At 33.2% G+C, this 7,165-nt stretch overlaps 1 pseudogene; it reads right to left on the bottom strand.

Annotated features, from left to right (window-relative positions):
- The window catches only part of LOC106461442, a 48,785-nt pseudogene that overhangs the window by 1,593 nt on the left and 40,027 nt on the right, over positions 1-7,165 (bottom strand).

The raw sequence follows: 7,165 nt of genomic DNA, 5'->3' as shown, positions 1-7,165 counted from the left end.
ATATGCACTAAATAAACATTTTTATAAGAGACCCAATTGTAATAAAACTTTGTAAGGAACTTCTTTTATGATGTTGAAAAATCTTGCGAAGTTTCATCTAAATCGGAAGGTGTTTTGTTAACAGACGGACATTAGCCTCTTATATATATATATAAATAGATAGATAGATAGACGAAACGTCCAATTATGCATGTAAGTAACAGTTACCTGGTTTTACATTTTTATAACAAGAACTAAAATTATACTTTAATTATAATATATACATTAATACTTATGAAAATTATTTAATGCAATTAAATGTTTAAAAATTTCTCAAACCGGACACAACTTATTCAATTACATAGCCTTTCCATTGTTTTTGACCCGAGACTGTTTTAAAGTATTTGATATAATTTAAGAATTTCTGAAAAAAAACATACTCACGTTATATATAGCATAAATGAATGGATTATAACAGGAGTTGCTCATGGCCAACCAATGACAACAAAACCAGATGACGTTTATGTATTTATACCTGTTGAAACACGATAATTCATGAGACCGTTGTATGTAAATTACCTGAAAACACTTTGGAATTGATACTTATTCACATCTAACTGTATTACGATTCTTTCAGTACAGACAATAAATATTTGAATTTTATATGATAACGGTTATTAATTTCATAAATAATTTAATTAAGCAAAACAAAATAAATTATCTCATCCATCAACTTGAACACTCGTGTTACGTTTAATTATTTCCTATGGGTCTCTGAGATCTAGTTATTAATTATGCCTTATATTTTACATCAAAATATTTCTCAGAGATTTCGCTAAACCCTAATAGGAATACATTGCACTCATGAATATCATTACTTTGCATGAAAATTGCATTAAACGATACTTTTCAGAGATGTAATTAGATTAGTTTCAATTTAAACTAATAAATGTTTATATTTCTTGTATTTGTTTGTTTGTTTGAAGTTGAGCACAAAGTTACAAAACTTGCTATCTGTGCACTGCCCACCACGGGTACCGAAACCCTGTTTCTAGCGTTGTTGTTGTTTGTTCGCAGACATATGGCTGTGCCACTGGGGGGGGGGGGGGGGGAAGTTCTTGTAATGAATGTGTTATTTTGTTTGCATCTTTAGATTTTTTAATTCTCTAAATCAGAAAAAGATTTGAAAAATTCCAACTTCTGTAATTAATAAAGTTTAAAGATTACAACTATTATCTTGCTGTTAAAATTATTTTGATTTGCCATCAAAACAGATATATAAGCGGTTTACCAAAGGAAATATCGGTGGTTTTTTAAAACTTTAGTTGATATGTCTCGTTTATTTTCCCATATTCAATGTAAAATGTTTTCCTTCAAAAGTGTTACATTTAATATTATTCAGGGAATATTAGAATATGCAAACTAGACGGGCTACTAGGATTATAATGTCATTATCAAACGTCCAAAAATGAAATTTTACGAAGAAATCAATCATTGTCAGTAGCCTTATGATAACGTGGTACGGTGGCGTACTATGTTTCTCACCCATTTAGTTAAAAAGCAAAATTTTCAAAACTATTTTGTTTTTCACGGTTAAATGAATGGAGGGTAGCAATGATCCAGTGAATTAATAACTTTCACTTTACTTAATTATGGGTAAAGATTAAGAAAGCGTTTGCCTGATTATCTTAGAGCAATAACAACATTGTTTTAAATTAGAAAGCTGAGTTATTTTTGTCGGCGAATCGGATAATAGTTGCAAACGAAATCGTCCTTGACCTTCGATGCCCGTTGGCCAGCTAATATAACAAGCACCAATCACTGTGTTCTTGTGTCTGGAACTCCGGAGTTTATTGGCATATCTAAGACAGTGTTAAGGCTTAAGACAGCAGATAAGATTTGACACGAGAATCAAAAATACTTGGTATAGAATTAACAAAAATTTACCGAATTTTTTATGTGTTTTTATTCCGTTAACGTGTTCGACAGAATCCGATATTTTTCTTTTGTTTAACATAGCGAGAACTCTTAAAATAGTTTCTGTAGGTTCGTATTTTTACTTTGATCTTATTTCGATCTAACTCTTAAACTTTTCATGCTGTATAAGACGTTCACCTTTCATAGACAATGTTTAAATTCATTGTTTACTTTCACTTTTAGGCTCACGCCATAAAGTTCTCGTCGGTGATTCAGAGTTTTAGAGTTAGCTTCATTCTAAATGTAAAACATAGTTTGTGGAGTGGTGGCTTTGCCATTGTTAGAGCCTTACTTGATTTAGGATATTGTTTTGGTAGTTTTTATTTCACTCAGACTAACTTACAAGGGAAAGCTCGCAGACCAGAAGGAGTATTTTTCTACTAAAGTCTTCATTAACTTTTGCTAGTCATATGTTTTTATTTAAAGTTTGAAAGCACTCGCAGTCAGTTGCCCGTTCTATTTTATTGCTTTGTATTTTGTTATTGAAGTATTGTTTATTTGTATTGTTAACTGTGAGTCAATAAATCTTTGTTTTTGTATAAATCTGCGTTTTGTTTCGTTTGATTTGTAACTTGACTGTCAAAACCCGTTGGGAGATATACATCCTAGCCCTAAACCCGTGAACCTCCAGTTATTAGCGGGAGTAGCTGTTTCTGCTTTGCTGGCTGTCCACGAGATATCACAGTAATAATGTAGGAGAAATCTTAAATTGTGGGAAATTATATAAAAGAAATGAATATAGAAAACATAAAAGAAATGGAATGCCTGTTTTAAATGTATTTATTTTTCTGTTATGTTACTATATTAATATTATCTAGTAGGTTTGTTTGTTTGTTTTGAATTTCGCGCAAAGCTACACGAGGGCTATATGCGCTAGCCGTCCCTAATTTAGCAGTGTAGGACTAGAGGGAAGGCAGCTACTCATCACCACCCACCGCCAACTCTTGGATTACTCTTTTACCAACGAATAGTGGGATTGACAGTCACATTATAGCGTCCCCACGGCTGAAAGGGCGAGCATATTTGGCGGGACGGGAATTTGAACCCGCGACCCTCAGATTGTGAGTCGAGCGCCCTAACCACCTGGCCATGCCGGGCCTATCTAGTAGGAAAGTGTTGTCATGCAGGAGGATGTAATGTGATTTACTGCTCTCTTTTAAGTCTTATTAACTCGGATACTAAAATGTTTAAGAAATTTGGTGTGTAGCATAAAATTGTATGATTTAGTGAGTGTGAGTGTTTTCTATACATGATATCATGAAATGTCTTGGCACACCAGTGTGTAATTTAACCTGTAAATAAATCTTGGGATATATTTTTCTCAACTCCTCCAATACCAGTTGCAGTTAATATGTTATCATCTTGATTTCGACTAAATCTTCACTTCTGTTGTCATAAATTTAGTGGGATTTATTCTCGAGAATTCCAATTCAATACGGTTTCTGTAAGACTTTTATAAAAAGTTCCTTGTTTGTAAGATGGCATCAACTATTCACAATTAATATAAACTTACTTACTAACACTTACCTTTATAGAAGCCCCCCAGTGGCACAGCGGTATGTCTGCGGACTTACAACGCTAGAATCTGGGTTTCGATACCAGTGGTGAGCAGAGCACAGATAGCCCATTGTGTAGCTTTGTGCTTAATTACAAACAAACAAACAAACCTTTATAGAATTCTTGTTCACTTGGTTAGTTTGCGATTTTCTAACAAGTGTTTTGGGTAACGGCATATTTACTTGTTACCAGTTGATTATCATAGATTGTCTAACTATCATTGATCTATAATCTTTATTGGTAGATTTTCATACTTTCGGATATAAAAATTATTTGTCTGCGTTTTACCCACGAAGCTTTGACCGGATGTGGCCTAGTGGATAGCGTGTCAGGTTCCGAATCATAAAGCCCAAGGTTTGTACCATTATGCCATTGAATACCCACTGGGCTTTCAAATGTACGTGTGGCAATATCTGATTGCCTTATAATAATATAAGCAGCATTTATTTGATGGAAAACAAAGAATATTGATACAGTGAACAAAATTCTATTAAATGTTGTTACTGCCAAAACATGGTCTTTATTGGGAACAAATAAGAAGAGAAAGATTAAAATGACTGGTAGAAGGAAATATTAAAATATGTTAATTCTTTAGCGATATAGCCATAATATTTTCAAAGGCAATTTAACATTTGCAATTAAATTTTGTCTTCTCCGAGAGGTAAAAAACAAAATAAGATATTACGACTAAAAATACGAGATCCAATAGCGCTCTTATAGATAATTTTTCCCATCAAGAAAGTATGAATTTGTTTAAAAGTTATCTTTATTAATGCTACCATCTCTTAATAATGATTAATAATTAAATCACAAACAGCTGTGGTTGCTGTGTTATGCACTACTTTCACACACACACAACCATACATATACATACATATGTATATATATATTCACATTATCGTTTGTACTCTTGTTTCGTATGTCCGTCATTTACGTGAAACGTGTTAAAACTTTTATCACTAAGAGAATTCATGTATCGAGCGTTATAGAAAAGTGCTCGAAGAAAAGGTTAGCAAACTGAAGAAATATTCACATATAACATAGCTTGGGTTGAAACAACAAATATCCAGCCATTATTTTCAAGTAACATTTTAACGACAATTCTCGCCATCTGAAAGCTGAAAAGTACTTTTAAAATCGACAATTGATCATTAGTTATGATAGTTGATGATGTATTAAAGCACAACTGTAAGTGGAAAATAGTTAGCATCTCAACATGATGTCATAAGGAAAATGACATAATGATAAAGAAACAATTATGAAATATTATGATAAAAAGGAGCTGAAATAACTTAGATATTAATTACTAAGATGTTGAATAGCCTCAACAGTGAGGGCTCCAGGAGATTGCTACCCCCACTTAGAAAGTTATTGTACAACAACTATCACGATTTGTTGTGAAATATTCCAATGAGCAACTTACTAGCTGCTACATTATACATCAGCGCACATCTGAAAGAACTGATTTAATCTAGTAAAACTAAGGCTTACTATACGATAAACAAAAATTGTTACATTAGAAAGATACAGTATAAAAGATGTAGCCAAACACAGCTTATCAATCATCCAGCAATGCTTAAGCGCTAGAGATAACATCTAATTAGTTAGCTTGCGAGATCTAGAAGCCAAAACATTGTGCTATGCATCCAGCCTGAGCTAGCAGAACTTTCCATTATGAATCAATGGTCAGTTCTGTTGTAAATTATTTTTCCATGTACTAATAATGGGAAAAGATTGATCTTATGTAAAGTGTCAATGCCGTTAGAGAAATTAAGTATAAATAACAAAGAATTTTTTGAGAAAATCATTTCTAATATTATCTAGGAATCAAGATTATATACTGAAATGAATGAAGGGCAGTATACTTTGTCTTAAAATGTCAATATGCAGATACTATGTGCTTTTGGAAGCCAATCAGTAAACTATTTTTGTAACTGTTATTGTTGACTTTCAAGAATAAAACAAGTTGTATGCTTAGTTCTGTGGATTTTGTCTTTGTCTCCTTGTTTCTCATCGTGTTGATGAAGTGTGGAAAATTAATGACTACATCTTCCTGTTATTTGAAATATATATTATTTTAGCCGATTTTATAGTTCCACATTAATGCGACTTATTAGATATTTAAGAATTATTTTGTTTTATTTTTTGCTTAGTTACTTGAAAATTTTATATATATATATATACATGTGTGTATGTATGTGTGTATGCTTGTTGTATATGTGTATACAGTATCCACTCGTACACACACATATATACACATGCATACACATAATGTGTGAAAGCGGATAAACAGACGAGTCCTTTAAGATATTGAGTATTGTGCTAATAGTTAGTTTGTTTTTATCAAAATATAAGTTCAAGGTTTTCGCTAATAATTAGGAATATTATGTTTTAATATCATATCTGAGATATATAATCACGTAAAAATAATTCTATATTGATTATTTCTCAGTTTGATGTGTAACTTTCTATGGGGACCCGAATATCCAAGTGGTTAGGGCGCTCGACTCACAATCTGAGGGTCGCCGGTTCGAATCCCCGTCCCACCAAACATGCTAGCTCTTTCAGCTGTGGAAGCGTTATAATGTGACGGTGAATCCCACTATTTCGTTGGTAAAAAATGATAGCACAAGAGTTGGCGGGGGATGGTGATGACTAACTGCCTTCATTCTAGTCTTTCACTGCTAACTCAGGGACGGCTAGCGCAGATATCCCTCGTGTAGCTTTGCGCGAAATTTCAAAAACAAACAAACTTTCTATTAAATTATTTTCTGATGGGGATAGAACACCCTTTTATCCATGGATTGCCTTTAATTGTCAGTCCGCATGAATGATCAACTAATACCTGTTTCACTTGACATATTTTGTAAGGACATTTCCGCTCCATGGTACCAACTGTGAAATTAATATGAACAAAATGTTCATTGATTGTCTTTAATTGCCTGTTCACATGATTACCTGACACTTGTTTCGCATAAAAAGGAACTCAAGGGTACCACTTACATTGTTTAATAATAATGGTTGTGTCTTTTGTATAGCTTGACTATAATAAACTCCTATTTTCCATTAACCGTTTTGAGTAGTAAATATTGTACAACCAGATGATTACGGCAATAAACAACGCGCTATCAACCAAAACAACTCATTGTTGAATCAAGAAAAGAAGTCTATACACAATGAGAAACTAGATCAACTAAAGAAACTACAACAACGGGAAGTGAAACACAACAATGCAGCTCAGCCTAACCTTGTAATCAACAGATCTGACCGGACACTCAACAACACAGAACTTCAACTTCTAAACAAAGGTCTCAACTTTGCCGTCAACCACAAAACAACTCCATGCCTAGAGTTCAAGGCGTATCTAGAAGATCTAGCCAGAAGACTAGTGACCCGCTACATAAAAGAACAAAAGACCACCTCTACCTCAAATATCCTCCAACTACAGAAAGAAGAAATCCATGACATCAACCAACAGCCTTTTATCACAGGTAACTACAACAGAATGTGGTTTGCCGAAGTTCCCAAAAACTGTATTTTAAATAACGTTTTTAAAGAATTCTCAAACAAAACTATTAATATAGTCAACCAATCCCGTAAACTGAAAGTAATCTCACAAGTAACGAGATCAAATCCATTTATAATCTTAAAA

This window comes from Limulus polyphemus, unplaced genomic scaffold (assembly GCF_000517525.1).
Source record: "Limulus polyphemus unplaced genomic scaffold, Limulus_polyphemus-2.1.2 Scaffold961, whole genome shotgun sequence".
Lineage (NCBI taxonomy): Eukaryota > Metazoa > Arthropoda > Merostomata > Xiphosura > Limulidae > Limulus > Limulus polyphemus.
Note: the sequence above shows the minus strand (reverse complement) of the source record. Positions and strands in the feature narration are given on the sequence as shown.